Source organism: Caloenas nicobarica, chromosome Z (assembly GCF_036013445.1).
Source record: "Caloenas nicobarica isolate bCalNic1 chromosome Z, bCalNic1.hap1, whole genome shotgun sequence".
In the NCBI taxonomy this organism is placed as follows: Eukaryota; Metazoa; Chordata; class Aves; order Columbiformes; family Columbidae; genus Caloenas; species Caloenas nicobarica.
The window spans coordinates 11,197,004-11,214,431 of NC_088284.1; positions in this window are offsets into that span (position 1 = coordinate 11,197,004).

The window sequence follows — 17,428 nt, forward strand, 5'->3', positions numbered from 1 at the left end:
CACAGAGCCTCCTGCAGCCCATGATCCCACGTGCAAAATTAACTCCCTTGCTGTGTGGATGGTTTGCAGCTACAGCTTGACACAGCCCAAGGCAGCTCAGGTAGCTGTGGTTACACCTGTGAAAAAACTGCTTTTTCATAGCTCACCTCAGCATTGCTTTAAAGCACTACCTGCATCCAAAGCTATGCAGGGAAGCTGAGGAAGGTCTCTGACACCGGGGGAAAAGCAAAGCAGCCCTCGTGCTGCTCTGCTCACAGCAATCCTTGGAGCCTGCGCCAAAGCAAATGCAGCCTGAAGACTGTACGCGTGCCCCTGCTGTGGCATCTCCCCGCAGCTGTATTTTCTTTGGCTCGAGCTCCTGCAGAGCCATGGGCACTCTCCGGTGACAGATGCATTAACGCGGATGCGACTGGATGGAAGTCTCAAAGTTTTCAAGCCTTCTTGGAGAGCGCAGGTTTCTTGTTCCTGTAGTTATGGGCCAAGCTGGGTGCAGGGAGGCTTAGAGGGTTGTAGGGTTACAGCACAGACTTTGAAATCTGCCTCTCCAGGGGTGCTAACTGCACCTGTCCACCTTGGAAAAGCTGGGACACACACATGTGCATGCACACACCCCCCAATGCTTACATCTAAATCTACTAATAAAGTAATTAATGTTTTTACTTGCATGTAATTCATAAGTAGGCAAATGGAATTTACTCAAACATAAAACCCCTTCGACTCACAGACTTAGGCAGGTTATTTAAACTGAAAATCAAACTGGCATGACAGCAAAAGCAATAGCTTTGCACTGATGGTGTACAGTTTTCCCTGCCGTGGAAATAACTATGCTTTGTGCTTTTCATCTCTTGCACACTATTTTCGTCACCTTATTAGTATTGACACATTTTTCTCCCTCCGATTTCCTTCTAAAATGAGGCAGCTCTTACTGGAGTTTCACTCTGCTGTTCGGCGCAACACATGTAACTCATCACAGAAACGGGCTCAATTCAGACGTGTCACCCATTTAACTGAAGTTAATCTGGCAAAACACAAGTGAAAAAAAGAAGAATACGACCTTCACTCCACAGCTTGTGACAGCTCACTCACTGCTTATTTATTCTGCACTTCTTGCAAAAACACTCCACACATTCAATCACATCTCAAAGAAAGGGGTCAAAAGGCAAGTGTTTTTAAACTGTCTTGGTTAAAGAGTCCCTTCGTATTAAAGCCATGCTGGTTGTGTCAGAGATAAAAGACTGTTTTCTACGAGGACTGACCACTCTGACAAATCAACGATAAATTACTCAGAAATAGGCTCTGGCACATTCATTGCAGAAAAATGAATCTCTGAGCACCCTCCATGTTCAGCAGTGAATGCTGTGTAATTCTGCTGGTGGCTGTGTAAAGCAGAAGAAATTACTTGAATCTTTTAGTGTGTATTCCAAGAGCAACTGTACTGCTTCTGGCTTCATCCCTATGGTGGATGGCCAAAGATGAAGAAGTTTAAGGCAGTGGCATGGCACACTTTTAGAGAAGAAAATCAAATGACAGGGAAAAAAAAAAAAGAAGAAGAAAATCTATTTTTCTGAGCTTGCAAAATTCTGACTTTCGGTGATCAGTGAAAGATGTAGGAGACTTCAAAGACTGTTGAGCATAGGCAGGAAGCTAACGGAGCATGTTGGGAAAGATAATTTTCCTGCCAAAAAATGGGAAAATCCACATTCAGATGTCTGTTTACTGAAGTGTTAATTGTTAGAATCAATACAGAATTTTACCTTGAGAAGGGCCTTTCTCTCCAAAGCTTACATCTGGTTTGACTTCAGGCTAAAAGTGTCCTAATCCTTGTCTATCACCAAAGGGCTGGTTGGCCTCAGAAATAAATTACAGGTGCTTTACACCAGTGAGTCTGAGACACATTCCTTTTCACATTTACCTCTTTGCAGGTCCTTTAATATTAAAAGCTGTCAGGGCTTGATCTCCTGCATGCCTTGCGTCTCGCTAGAAGATCTTTCAAAACTCATCACACTAATCTATAGATGCTCACCTAGGTACCAATGCTGACTTTTGCCATGTGGCTTCTACTCTTGTTGTCATCTGTGCTAATTACAGAACTGTATTCCAATGGTTAGATTAAATGAAGAAAGGCATTTCTATAGACAAACCCCACAGTTCTGTTCCCACTCTACATCCGGGTACCTCCGTTGCCATCCAAGAATGTAACAGCAGCTCAGAAGAGTGTCTGTGCAAGCTCAAAACACAGTTAACTGAAACCCCATGGTCTCCTGTCTGACCTTCACTGCCCAGTGTGACCATGGGACACAGCAAGAGCCTGCAGCAGGCTAGCAGCAGATGTGAAGGACTTTCCGCTGCTCCATCCAGAGCCTGGCTCCCCTACCTTTTGCAGGTGTTTGCACGGGACACAACTGCAAAGGCAGGCTGAAAACAGACATCTTTCTTCCTCCTATGGCTCTTCGGACATGGAGGCTGTGCTGAGCTGCCCTGAAGTTATCAGTGCTGCTCTCACTGATCACTGTGAGTTTCCAGCTGTCGTGCTGGGGTGATCACTTTGAAATGACAGCAAATAGTTCAGCTGAGGCGCTCATCAGCGACATGAACGCACAGGGTGCCAGTCTCCATATGGCCACAGGAATGAAGAAATCTGGGTTCAGGTATCTGCTTCCTCCCAGCCCATGGGTGAGCAACTGGGAAGCAGACCCTCAAAGCCACAGAGGCTCCATATTGCCAGAGAAGACAACAAGGCATTAGACATGACAAGACCTTCTAGGATCTGGGCTTCAGTCTCTTCAGACTCTATCGGAGTCCACAAGCGATTGACAGTGCCTGGTGGTTAATGATGTACACCTTCCAGGTGTCTTCAAGAAAATTTAGAGTGAGGTCTTTAAGACCTCAGGACACTGTGATAACAGGGATCCAAATACTTGCGAAAGACAAAATAAGAAGTCAACCACCCCTTCTAAAGTGCTTAACAATGTTCAGCATCTCCAGCAGAACTCTGGAAGGACCAAAACACTGGAGAATTAAGTTATTTTGTTCCTGTAATTTCAAATAGTCCTTTGTAGCCAGTAAAGTGTAGTTCTTTTTTTTTTTTTTTTTGCTAAGTATCAAGTAACAGCTTTTCCAGGTCTATGCTTCAGGCAAAACAAACAAACAAACAAACAAATAAACCATATAAAGAAGACAAGTATCTGTTGAATGATACTTACTTTTATTTCTTGAACAAGTGAGAGTGATTTCAATTCTCTAGAAAATCAGATGGTTTTATGTTATGACTCTGCACCTATTACTACTTACCCAAGTTAGGTCAACTATTTTTCTGCCTGAAAAGTAATAGTCAGAAAAAACGAGCAAACAAGGGAACAATCCTGACAGCAACTCATTTCTATTGAACAAGAAGGGAAATTAGCCGTGCATACCTTGGCACTTAGTTGAACCAAGCTGACTTTTTCTTACTGACTCTTCCTTCAGGCAGCACGTCTAAATATTTCCTTGGAATATGTTCCTAGTGTCTGCAGGAGCTATTTATAATCTACAACACTTATTTTTGGATTAGATACATCTAGGTGGCTAGCTGCCACAAGAGCAAAGGGGGTTTCAATGAATTACAAGAATATGTATGAAATATTACACTTGGGAAGCCAAGCAGCCCGTACAAGCAAACACGCTGTCAGATGTGGTGCGAGCAGGCACAGCACAGAAACCAGCTGAGCGATGTATCAGCGTGGCCCGGCTGCCCTGGCAACCTCTGCCTGTTTTGGTGAGGGATCCCTCCAGATCCTCTTCCAGCGCTCAGACTGGTACTAAAGGGCAGCCAAGGAACAGCTCACAGGGGCTTCTCTATCTATTCAATACCTGCCCTGATTTTAGAGAGCATATCCATTGGCTGAAGTCAGTCCCATCGCCAGTTAGCTGCTTCCCCAGAGGAAAAAAATGTTTGAGAAGTGTCTGTCCGATGCATCTTGTCAGTCACTGGAGTCTCCCAGTTTCTCTCAGAGGTCTGGTTTGTATGTGGCACCCCTGGCCTTTAAACCATTGATCCCAGGCTTGCAACCTTCCCCCTTAAGCCATTTTCCTCTCCATCGATCCATCCATTGATCCATCCATCGATCCATCCATCCATCCATCCATCCATACATCCACCCCAGCCTTCCAAGCCCCATGTCTGTGTTGGCATTGGTGCCTCCTTGCCTACAGCAACACTGGCCTGGAGCTGGGGTGAAAATTTTCCAGTGCAGCATCCCGCCCCTGACATGGGCAGGGCTCTTGCTCCAGCGACTGATGGCATCAGCCACTCCACAGTGGACACAATTAATGTATAACTCAAATGGCACCTTCTCCTGTTAGCTATTCAGTCTGAACAGAAGTGAGTGCATTTGTTAGCTAATGGTTGGATATGCTAGCTATGCTGCTCGTGCTGCTCCATAACGAAGGATGGGTAATCATTAATACCGCAATAAACTGCTAAACTAGTTCATACATGTTTGTTCTTCAGTCGCTCCTGATTTACTGTAGTCTTTGGACATTCGGCATGTATCGTGCAACCCTGTCCCGTGCTGACAAAGACTGTGGTATATTTAACATCCACATGCTGCCAAAGCTCCAGTTAGCCCTTCACAACTGAAACACAGAATAGCAAGCATGTTTTTCCTGACGTGAAACCCTTTTACTTCCAAAACGTGCACTCTGGTGATGAATTATATATATATATACATATGTATATATATACACATCGCTATCTATCCTCCTAGCCTTGCTGTAATCACGGCTGTGTACGATACAGGTTGTCCCAATCTGAAGTTTTCAGGAGAAATGTGTCACCTTCTGCTCTGTGGGCAATTACATGTATAGCCAGCAAACTGTGGTCTTCATGGCACCAGTGCTTGGATCTTGTGGCCCCACTTCAGGCCATGTCTGCTTGTAATGGAGAGATTTCTTGAACGTTTCCAGTGAGAAGTGCCATGGGAGGTATGTTGCTAACAAGGTGACAAATGCCAGGGCACGTTTCTGGCATTATGGAAATCAATGGCAAAGATCCTACTCAGGCTTCTACCGAAGAAGAATCAAGTTGACTTTTAACTGGATGTTTGCCACAGACTATCAAACCTGTTGAGTTATTTTAAATAGCTAAAAGAGCAAGTTTGGAGCAGCTACAGCTGCCTGTTACTCTAACAAGAGCCTGCAATTGGAAAGATTTTTCCCCTGCTTTGTAACTCCCAGGAGAGGACTACATTAAAATAGCCCACAGACATTCATGCCTTCAGTTGTAGTTACCCAGTTTGTGGCTGCTACATGCACATTCTTCTCCTTTTCCTGGCGAGTTGTCCAAATTATCTGCAGCCATTTAGGAAAATGAGAAAAAAAAAATAAATCCATGTAACATGAATAAAAGCCACACTGATGAATTTCCACCACAACTACTTGGAGAGAAGTAGGACTTCTCATGTGTGGACAGCAAAGCCACGTTGCCAGTCTGAGTGAGCAACATCACACTAAGGCAAACAGCAAAACACAGACCAAACCAGAAAGTCTTGGCACTGCAGAGCAAAGAGACAAAATGTCCTATAACACAGTCTAAGCAATGCAGTTTTGAAGGCCAGATCTACACCACCCGGGGGATGTCCCAATCAGAGCCCAAACTCACTCATGTCCACACACACAGACTGCAAGCCAGCACCTAGTGTCAGGTTTGTGATAACCTTTGCACCAAAAGGTAGTTGGTTGTGTGGATATCTCAGAAATACACTGTATCTCACACAAAACAGTCAGCATTAACAGAGCAAGATAGCAATAATTCGTAAGTATTAATGAACTAGACCTGGCTGAATATCACTTTTCTCCCTCAGTATTTCTGTGTTAAAAGCACTGAGGCTGAATAAGGTCAAAATACAGCAAGAAGAGCCATAAGCAGGAAATGTCCAGCAGCAATTTTACTCATGCAAGAAAGACACTACAGGATTTTGTTGCTCTGAAAAATTAAGGCTTTGAACTAAGTCACAATTGAGCAGAGGAAGGGGAAAAACATGAAATTGTAATTTTCAGTGCTATCAGCTACCTGCTGGAGGCTCTGGGAAGCTGCCTGATCCTGTGGCTGTGGGGACATCACACCAGTGAGAATCTAAACCCCTGGCTGGTCACAGCCAAGCCAAGAAGGCTAAGGGAGGGTTAAGATAAAAAGGAAGAACTTCCAAGCTGTAAGTTGAACTATATAATAATATAAAGCATATATAACAACCTACCCCATGGCAAGAGTGTTTTACAAGAACACAACCAGGATGACATTGTAGCAGAGTTTTCCAGTGTTATTTTGTAAGCAAATTACAAGGATATGTAACCCAAAACTTTGGTATTCAGAATATTTGGAGCCATGTAAATTCCCAGGATGTGTATATCTCCCTAAGCTACAGAGAGCGCAGCTGGAGCATAGGAGAGAAAGGGAGGTGCAAAAAACCTGTGCATGGCGAAATTTCTGTGTGAGCATGAAACACACAGACTCAAGTGGGAACAATGCCAATGGAAAACAGTTCATTGTATTCCAGTATCTTCAAGGAAAACAAGGCATGTAAATATAGGGAAATATGTACGTCTTCAAAGTCTTTTCTTTTACCCTAGCAAATAAAAAACTAGAAAGAGAGACAAAAGCAATAAATTAGAACTGAATACAACACAGATGATTTTTTTTTCCTGCACAACTCTATGAAAATGTCAAAATTAAATTACTGTGACTTCTTTGGGCACATCCTTCCAGCACCCTGCCCACTCCTGTGGGATTCCATGTATGAAAGTCTCTGTGGCAATGTCCTCCCTTCCTTTGTCCCTTCAGCCTTCGGCTGAGGATTGCCAATATGCTGCTGGTGGTATCTGCCCTCTTGCATAGGTGGAGCCCTGAGGGAAGTAAGCATCTGCTCAGGCTGGTAAGGAGTGTTGCTCTGTAATCCCACAACGAAGAAACCACAAAAGCCCAGCATCTTCTCCTCTGCTCCAATGTGATTGCTTGCAGCTAGGAAGCAGCAATAGGAACAGGCTTCCCACACAACACAGTCCAAACCAGCAGATCCCAGCAGCCCAGCTTTCCACTCAAGCCACTTCCAGTCCTCCACCCATCACAATAAACCACTGCAGTCCTCAAGCTGCAATAGTGGGAAGGAGGGCTCTACTTTGGGCAGCATTCACAGCCCCTCAGCTTCAAAGACCAAAACTGCACTAAAAGCTCTGCCAACTTTCTGACGCAGCTTGCTTTCTGGCTGTGAGATGTGGCTGGCTCTGCTTCAGAAAGGCTTCAATGACAAAAATCACAAGGGCTTTCCCACACTGCCTCCATTATACCCAGAGGCATTTCAGGTTTTGCAGAAGTTCGCCTCATGTTTTCCTTGCACTCACACATTTTTATCGACCTGTCCCATCAGCACACCACTGTGAAAGACCAGCTGCCAGAAACAAGCAGCTGAGAAAAAGCCAGTGACTTAATTTCATCACATGTGGATTTGCACAGCACTCAAACAGCATTTGCATATGTAAATGTAATGGAAAGGAAGGGAATAGGAAGGAGAAACAAAGACCCTGTTACAGGAATTCCAGGCACAAGCCACAGTGCAGTGGTAGCTCAGATAATGTGGAGAAAATGATCAAGGTAAGCTGGGCAAACAGATGGTCTGGATGAACAGATTTCTTTCTAAAATGAGCTCAGAGATTAAACTGATGTGAGCTTAGCTTTAATCCAGCTGCCTGAGGAAAAGCACTCGCCATTCCAAGAACTGCTGATGTCCATACTTGGGACACCCACCTAGTGAAGAAGTCACTTGTAATTAAACCACTAGCTCAGAACATCAGTATTGCAGGATTTAGCAAGTGCCCGTTGCTGGTATTTCAGTGTGGGTGTGGGTGAGAAGCAAGAACATAGGACATGGTAAGAGCCAGCAGCTGTGCCTTGGTCCAGGAGAGGTTGTGAACAACTGAGCATTTTAGGTTGTAAGCAGAAGTGTTGATGACTTTTGCTGAATGGATATTTCCCTGTGCATTTTTAATGTTCCCATTGTTCAGAAAGGGTTTCTGTCTGCAGTGACTCTCACACCTGGTCTGTTGAGTGAGAAAGTGGCTTTGAGTGAATGCGAGCACTAAGCCTCATTACAGGAGAGGTTTTTCTATTGTCCCAGAAAAGACACTGTTGGGTAGGAAGAGCAAGACAAAATACACTATGGATCAACAGCATTCACAGGTAGGAAAACAGAGTTGCTAACTCTATTGCATTAAATGAGGATTGGGTTCGAATCAATCAAGGTTAAAGCTAGTTAAAAATGAGCTGCTAAGCTGTGAAAATGGCAGGTTTTACCAGCTGATATTACATTTTTTCATTTAAGATGAAGACTTCCAAAATAATTTCTGCTGCCTCATCTCTAATGGAAATAGAAAAGCCATTTCCCCCATATTTCCTGGTCTCTTCTGTAATGGAAAAATCCCCTTGCACAAAACGTTGCTCTTCATTCTGATCTAGCTTACCGTTTCACTAACTGCTGTTACACTGTGCAAACATTTTGGGTAGACTTTAAAAAACTAATTACTAAAACAGCTACTGTATTTGAACAGCAGCACTGTGCTTGCTAGAGTCAGCTCAGAGGAAGGCCAACCTAAAAGCGATTTAAGATCCTGTTTTAAAGTTCAGCTTGGGCCAAATGCATTAAACCCTAACTGATAGCTTCCTTTACAAACAATCAGTTTAAATGACTTCCTTTGACCTCCTGTTGGCAGCTGACATTTTGCTCAAAATGATCAAAGTTACATGAGATTTAACAGAACTTCAGCCCCCATGGAATTTCGGTGTCCAAATGAAAAATTGAATTTCCCAGTTGTGCACGCACCACCTTACACTGCGACAGAGAGCTCATTTGGGTGTAGGAGGATAAATCACTCTTATAACAACACTGTGACCATTGGGTATGCAGGGCCTAAGCCAAAGTGACCTTGGGTGCAAATCAATTAGGAGCAGGGGTGATCCAAGGCAAAGATTACCCAATTGCAAGCTTGAAGAAGCTGGAAGGAAAAATGTATATGCAATGCACCAGAAGCCTCTTGTCCTAGGGTTCAGCCTAGGGTTCAGGCACGCAGGCTGGCAGAAAGAGGTTATGCCTGAGTAGCCTCAGCTTTACTGGAAACCTTGCACACATAACTCTAGTCTGCATTTCTTGTTCGCTGACCATCTTACTGCAGGGAAAAAAAAAACTTCCTATTTGAAGCATAACCCTTTCGTATGCGACTTCCCTACACCCAGGACACAGAACAGTTTTCTTTACTATGTATAACTTCCTTGCGCGTATTTCCAGAGAGACTTTTCCACAGCAGCAGTTACTTCTTGGAAGGCTGCACAGGATTTCATTTCCCCAGAGGAACAAGCCCATAGTGCTGATCAATCTAGGGGCTATAGCATTAACTAGGGACGCACTCTATCGAACACTGACAGAAAGATTTTCCTGTGCTAATGAGAGTTTTAGTAATTTAATTCAACTCATTTGCACACACAGAAGACATCGTTATGTATAGGTACCTTAAGCACAATGTCATGGTTTTAAAAAGAAAAGTATTTGAATAAATGGATTAACTGTTTATGTCAGAAAATTTGAATGCAAATTTAACTCTTCAAATCTGAAGGAAATTAATAATTCTAATCTCATAGCTAGAACTATTACCCAATTGGGCCGTATAAAACATGACTGTTTCTATAACTATTGCATTTTATGCAACCATACCCTTCCCACCTCCAGGCTTCCTTCAGTTAAGCTTGAGATGTGAACCATAATACAGGAGGTGCACACTGTTTTTTTAAAAGCATCTTCAATTTATGCATTATGGATATCAGACATGCATGCAAGACTGCTACTAACAAAATGCAGCAGGAAGGTGAAGTTAACATTCCCCAGTTCTCCTGGGGTCACCAAGAGGACTGCAATGGGATTAGGAATCTGTTTGCAATGCTGCTTGGACAATTGCACTGTACCATGCACTTAATCCTGTGAGTGATCCTCCAAGGGGTGGCTTAACAAATTATAATCAGTTTAAATTGATCAAAGAACAATTCTAAAAGTGGGGCCATTCCCTGAGTGGTGCAGAGTTGGAGAAAAGGTGCTCTGGAGCAGCACTTCAGCCACAGAGCTGCTCTCCAAGATCTCTCTTTGTGCACAGCCAACCGCACACCCATGGGTCCCTGTGTCCCTTGGATGCTCCTGGGATGGTGCAGCAAAGCAGCATCCAGAGCATGGCTTGGGTCAGGCACACAGGGACTGAGCAAGATGTTTATAATGTTTATAAATATGTAAAGTTTGAGTGTCACGAGGATGGAGCTAGGGTCTTCTCAGTGACAACCAATGACAAGACAAGGGGCAATGGATGCAAACTGGAACACAGGAGGTTCCACTTAAATATGAGAAGAAACTTCTTCACAGTGAGGGTGCCAGAACACTGGAACAGGCTGCCCAGGGAGGCTGTGGAGTCTCCTTCTCTGGAGACATTCAAAACCCGCCAGGACACCCCTGTGTAACCTCATCTGGGTGTTCCTGCTCCAGCAGGGGGATTGGACTGGATGATCTTTTGAGGTCCCTTCCAATCCCTAACATCCTGTGATTCTGTGAAGATGCTGTGGGGAGCCAAATACAGGTCCACTGAGAGAAACCAGGTGTGCATGTGTGTTCAGAGGATGTCCACAGCATGGTGGACAGTGCAGGAACAGAGTTGGAGATGGGGTGGTGGAGGCAAGGGAAGACACTTCCACACGGTTAATCGTTCACTATTTTTTTCCCGTTTGACTACAGGAGCAACAACCCTGCTCTTGTACAAGGCACAGGCAGAAGTGTTTGCCCTCCCTGCGGGATTTCCCATGCACAGCTCCCACGTGTACCAGCTGTTTTGCCAACTCTGGCCAGCATCTTGGGGCTGTCAAAGCTCAGGCTCCAAAGCGGCCAAGTCATCTGGCAGCAAAAAGAAGCCCGCTTGCCCAGCAGAAATATTCAAAGCCTTGCTGGGAGCTAGTATTGTTTCTGTGATTAGAATAAATTATGGCAAAATACACCACAAAGGCTGTTTTGGAGGAGTTTCGCAACAGAGGAGGTAAGAAGTTTTCCTGACAAACTCCTTTTTTTCTGAGTGCCATGAGCTGCACTCGTCTACTGTCTTTCACCACTAAGAGAGGTCAAGCCACAGCCAGAGGAAGACCCCTCTAAAACTGGAATTCAAAAATGTTGTTGAACTTCTGTTTTAAGGAGCACCATGAAGTTTAATGACACAGGCCAAGAATTCTTCAAGTTACATGTCAGTAAAATAGAAATGTGTCACTGTACTTGCTTATGGACTCCTATAACAGAGCAGAGTAGCAATGCAAAAGACTGTTGCAGCTCAATCAAAAAGGAGCTAAGTCTGTGCATGTTCTCTTCAGAAATGTACTTTAAATACAGTTTTCTATATTGTAACCAAAAAACTTTTAGTTTTTCTTTCCGAATTTAATATGACCCAAGATTGTCAGCAAAGCCATTAGATGGCAGTTAGTGAGCCCTATTATTAGCAAAACCATTAGATGGCAGTACATCCTAAATTATTCTGAGCAGTGCCAAGCTATTTTGGTGGTGCTATGAATAAATATTAATATATTTCATCATGTGTTGACAGTGTAATTATGAACATCATAAATGTTTACTATGAAACATAGTTTCTATTTATGTAAATAACTAGAATAGAATATGAATTAAAAAAAATATGAAACACACAAAGAAACGAAAGAGAATAAACTAAATATTTCATCAGGGCAACACATTTGCTCTGCTATGATAGGAACCAAGTGTCTTTCACTCTCCAACTGGAATGCACGAAAGATCCAAACTAAAAAAGAAAAAAAATAATAACAGTCAAGCCAAGTAAACCTAAAATAGCCCAGTTGTCAGAGATATTTATTAGTACTGACACAGAGTCTCAGAGCACCAGTTACAGACTAGGGTACCTGTTACAGGAAGGGTTTTACCAACACAGGACAAGGAGACAAGCAAGCGGGATCAGGTCCTGCCCTGCAGCTGGAGCCAGGCTCCATGCAGATGACAGCACGGTTTGTGATGCCACTGATATTGGAGTTCATTGCAAAACTATTAAGTGTAGGAGAGGAACGGGACAAGGGAAAGTAGACAGGGCCTTTTTGAGGGCAGTGGTCTTTTTGCTACTTTTGGACAAGACACACACAAGTATTTCTTTGATAAGCTGTTTGGTCACTGAAAACTGCAATTTTATTTCGTCTGAAACTATTCCTAAATTTAAGCTGAATTTGCCAAGTACTTCATATATACAGATATAAAGAAGAAAAAATATATATGCGAAGTATCAATACTGAAAACACAAACCACTAAAATTCACTGAACCAGAGAAAGAAAATTTGTCAGTAGGAGACTGGAGCGTTAGGTCTTGTAAGTCTCATTCTTACTTTTATTAAAAATGCCCTCTTGTCCCAAATCCCAGCTTCAGACTAAGCACTTCTAAAACATACTTAATAGAGTACGTATTGTTTCTAATATATCTACTTACATTAATCTGCATGCAGACTGCAAAACCTCCCTTATACCAACTGACACACTTACACCTTATCCATGTAACTGTCCACCAGTGACAGGACTTGACCCAAGGTCTTTACTGCCACTGTGTGATGGCAAAGTTTCCAGTACAAGCTGTCCCTGTCAGTTCTTCCCCAGGTGCACAGGAGACAGGCCCTGCTCTCATACATATAAAAACAATCAGTGTGAACATTGCGTAGATATGCTAAGGCACAAGGTTTGTGTAGTTTGTTTTATTATTACTTTAATTACTATAAGAACATAGGGAGTCCTTGTATTTGAGACTACAGCAACAGAACAGTTAACAGAACATTAGCAGACAATATGTCATATATTAGATTGCGTATTATTGTAAGAGTATCTATCGTACATCATACAGGAGACATTTAATAATGTTCTCCTTCACTGTTACTTCAGTAAGACTTTCGAAAGTCCATCTACTCAGGATCATGCCATAACACCTAAGTACAGCACTATATACATGCATGTCCATTGGGAGTTTATAGTCATCATTTATTCAACAATTCTTTCTTGCTTTTGAATAACAAATTATTTTATAGGATCTCTGGGAAGAAGTTATATGACAAGCAGGGTGAGATGCAATGTAAAGCCAGGAAAGTATCTTGCATTGGCTTCTAGGGAGAGATGCACGGAAAGCCAGATTTTGTAGAGACAAAACAAAAGGAGTGCTTACACTTTGATCCTTTCATACTTTCAAATGGGCACTGTCATCAATCAATAACCTCATTACTTAACCTTGGAAGGGGTGAAAACTCTCAGGGCATAAGACACTGTGGCAGAGACACAGAACAAGGTGTAGGAATTAAATAGAATTAAAACAAACAACACAACAGGCGATGGTTGGGGGGAAGAGCTAGCTGATCACAGGAGGCTGCTGATTCCTGTGAAACCTTTGAAATTCAGTGCCATTTTGTGGCACTGTTTCTGCTCTGTAAAGAGCAAAGAGCTCTCCTTTGGGCTCTCACAGGGACGGTGTGGTGGCTAACGCCATGAAGGAGAACAGACCTGACTGCAAGAGGCTCCATGGGAAATCTCTGTTGAATCTTTGCTAAAGAGAAGTCCTGGGGAGGGAACTGGGCCCAGACCAATATCTGGGGTATGGTGTCACACTCCCAGGTGGGTGCCCAGCTGCTTGTAGCATCCCCCTTGGCAGCTCCACGCCAGGGACCATCCTGTATGAGCTTTAGCACCAAGGCAGTTTGAGGAGCATTGTCCCAGCAGCCAGCCTGACATACACCCCCATCACAGCCAAGACTGACACGGTTTATATGCCTTGCTATTGCTGAATCATCAGGCTGAAATTTTGTCTCATTAGCTGTCTCATGGGTATTGTACACCAGGAAACCCCTGGTACTGCCCCGTACCAGGCCAGCACATAGAAAATTCAGTAAAGCAACCGCTGACAGATCAGTCTCATTTTTCATAGATCATAGATTATGGAATGTCCTGAGTTGGAAGGGACCCACAGGGCTCATCAAGTCCAGCTCCTGCCCCTGCATAGGACAGCCCCACGGTTCACACCATGTGTCTGAGGGCGTTGTCCAGTCTCTTCTTGAACACTGCCAGGCTTGGGGCTGTGACACCTCCCTGGGGAGCCGGTTCCAGTGTCCAGCACCCGCTGGGTGAAGAACCTTTTCCTAATGTCCAACTAAACCTCCTCTGGTACATCTTCCTGCCATTCCCTTGGATTCTGTCATTGGTCGCTAAAGAGAAGAGTTCGGTGCCTGCCCTTCCTCCTCTCCTTGTGAGGAAGCTGTAGACCATGATGAGGTCTCCCTTTAGTCTTCTCCAGGCCCCAAGTGACTTTAGCCGCTCCTCATACGGCTTCCTCTCCAAACCCTTCACCAACTTTGTAGCCTCTTCTCAACACTCTGCAGTAGCTTAGTATTTTTTTACCCTGTGCTGCCCAGAACTGCACACAGTGCTCCAGGTGAGGCCACACCATTGCAGAGCAGAGTGGGACAATCATCTACCTGGCCCAGCTGGCAATGCTGTGCTTGATGCACACAAGGACATGGTTGGCCCTCTTGGCTGCCAGGACATACTTATACATATACTTATACAGGCTTATGGTCAACTTGCCACCAACCTTTCAATCTTAAGCCATCTCCAAACATAGAGCACCAGAAGGAAGCTGGAGGGATTTGCATTTCCCATGGTAGGACACTGGCTCCCTCATCTCCTTGCAGTGTAGTATTTTACATGTGGGGCTGGCAGACCTTAACTCGTGCTCCAGACCTGGGTGGCACAGCAGCAAGAGCATGCATTTCCCCAGAGGCCTCCTGAAACATCCAATTCAGCTGAAATATTACTACTCAAAAAGCTGGGAGGACAGTGCATAGAAACAAAGAACTACCTTTTCTCTTTTACCCAAACAGGAAAACATTTCATTCTAAGATTGAAGCATAACCTGGCTGGGCAGCTTGTCAATCCTCTCTCTGCAGACCATGTAGCATTAAGCCATTATCATACACTATGTATTGATGGTGAACTCACCCTGCCAACCTTCTCTCCTTTTAAGGCCACCAGCAAGAGCTGCATTTGGGTTTCTGACGACCAATGTTAAACAAGACAAATGGCAAAACCGCTTGTGGGAGAAATAATTGATTTTCCTTTGCTGGACACTATAGCAGACAGACCTTGCCTGCTCCAAACCCCTTTCCTCTTCTCTCCAGCCTTCCAGGAACTACACGTGTCCAACACAGTTTTGGGATGGTTTTCCCACTTCCCAACATGCATGTGAGATGCAGCCGGTTGGCTCATTTTCAGAGGTGCTGATAGTGATCGTGGAATAGGAGGGAAGCCAGAGCCTGCACTGCAAAAGCAAGGACATGTTTCATACTCTGCTTGGATACAGCTTTGTCCCGTGGCTCCTCTCCGGCCACTCAGCTCAGTCCAGCTCTCTTTCAGAGAAAAGGCAGCGCTGAGACCTGCCACAGAACCTTGAGCCACATGACATCCTGAAAATGCTGGGACTCCAGGTAGGGAGGCCAGGAGTTGGTTATATTTGGCACCTCCCCTGGTCAAGCACCGCCAAGAATGCTTCTAAGGACTTTCTGCTGGAAGTCAAAGCTGTTAATTCACACTGAGAAACTACCTGTGGAAATATGGCATGAAGCCGATCTTTTCCTGAAAGTAAATCCCTTGTCTAGCAAGGGTCTCTTTGGCAAAAGCAGATACTACTGACCTACATGGAACAAAGCTAAGCTCAGATTTAAGACCTACTTTAAAAAGAAAAAAAAGTAATAATAGCAATTCAAATATATGCACGCATTCTGCAAGTGTCAAGTTTAACACACACAACTCAGTTTTCTGAGATATCTAAAATATCTACATCTGGGCACTCAGGACAGAGTCACACCTTATGAATAGTGTTGAAATTGATTCCTCTAATATAACATACCAGGTCACTGCTTATGGCACTAACGAGACAAAGGGAATGTGTTGTTTTAGTTGCTAGTGATTTTATTCTTAAGCTTGCTTAATGCTTTTGAAACGAGATGAATCTCACAGACCCCCTTGCATTGAAGGCAACAGTGATTATGTGTTCCCCTATTTATTGCCAGGAAGCAGCTGAATAACAAACACGTAGAAACTATGCGTGAAAAAGCAAATACAGCATTAATAGCAATCACCGTATTGCTTGGGAATGGACAATAGGATATCCAGTTGCAGTACCTTCCAATAATAACATAAAGCTGAGGTCAAGCTTTTTTGGATGTCTGCTGTATTGGCATTTGTTCCTACAAAGAAGGAGGAGAAAAGAAAAGTTAAGTGAGGTTCCCACAGACCTTAAAAAGCAGAAACATCTGTTGCTGCTATGAACAGCTCGGACGCTGAGTTCAGCAGGAGAAAGTCCAGCAGCTAGGCCAGGCCTCTGCTTACCACCACATGTCTCTGTGCTCAATGGGAAACCAGAGACAGTTTCAAGGGACATATCAATAATTCAAACCAGCCAAAACTAGCATAAACAAATAAGAATTAATGTTCTCTTGCTTCTCCTGCCAGCAAGACTGGAAGATGTTACTGATGCCTTAATGTGTAGTCTTGAGCATCGTTGTCAGAACTGTCCCCAGCTGATGAGCTGCTCCACATTGTGCATTTGTTTCATTTTTTAGCAAACACTTTTGAGCTGAAACACCGAGCAGAAATTCCAAAGAAGTGAGTCTTGTTCTCAGCAATACAATCTTCTGTGAGGCTGGGGGAAATGGCAAGTTCTCATGGGCTCTATTTTTCTGTTAGAGAAATGAATCCCCATTTCCATGATCCACTATTTACTCATTTGCCAACAGTTGCTTATGCCTTGGGTTTGAGATTTTCAGCCTACACACACAAAAAATACCTTCTAACTTAAGGTGACATACAAAAGTCAGAGATGCTGTTTTGCTAGTGTACTGATGCAAACTGTGCTCGGTAAAACTCTTTCAATCAGAACCTCTTTTCTCAGCAAAACCTTTTGGCAAACCAGAAGTCGTTCACAGGGACTGAGATGCAATTGCTCTGCAAGTAGCATGGGTAAATATCTACAAAGAAACTCCTGCTTCTACTTGGAAAGAATCAAGGCTGTAGCAACCATGAGTCCAGAAAGAAAATACTAATCACTTGGCGTTTTGTACTGCTTAATCTCTTCAGTATTGTATGCGGAAAGAATCGACAGAAGTAGAGTGTTGTCAAAGGAAAGAACTTCTGTGCACCAGATTTCTGTGTAAAAACACATTCCCAGATACAGAGTTTTATTTTGCTCCGCATTCTTAAACAAAAAAACCCCAAAAGCTTCCAATGCTGTGCAGAGCTAAAAAATGAAGGGAAGTTAAGTCAAGACCTCTGGACTTGAAGGA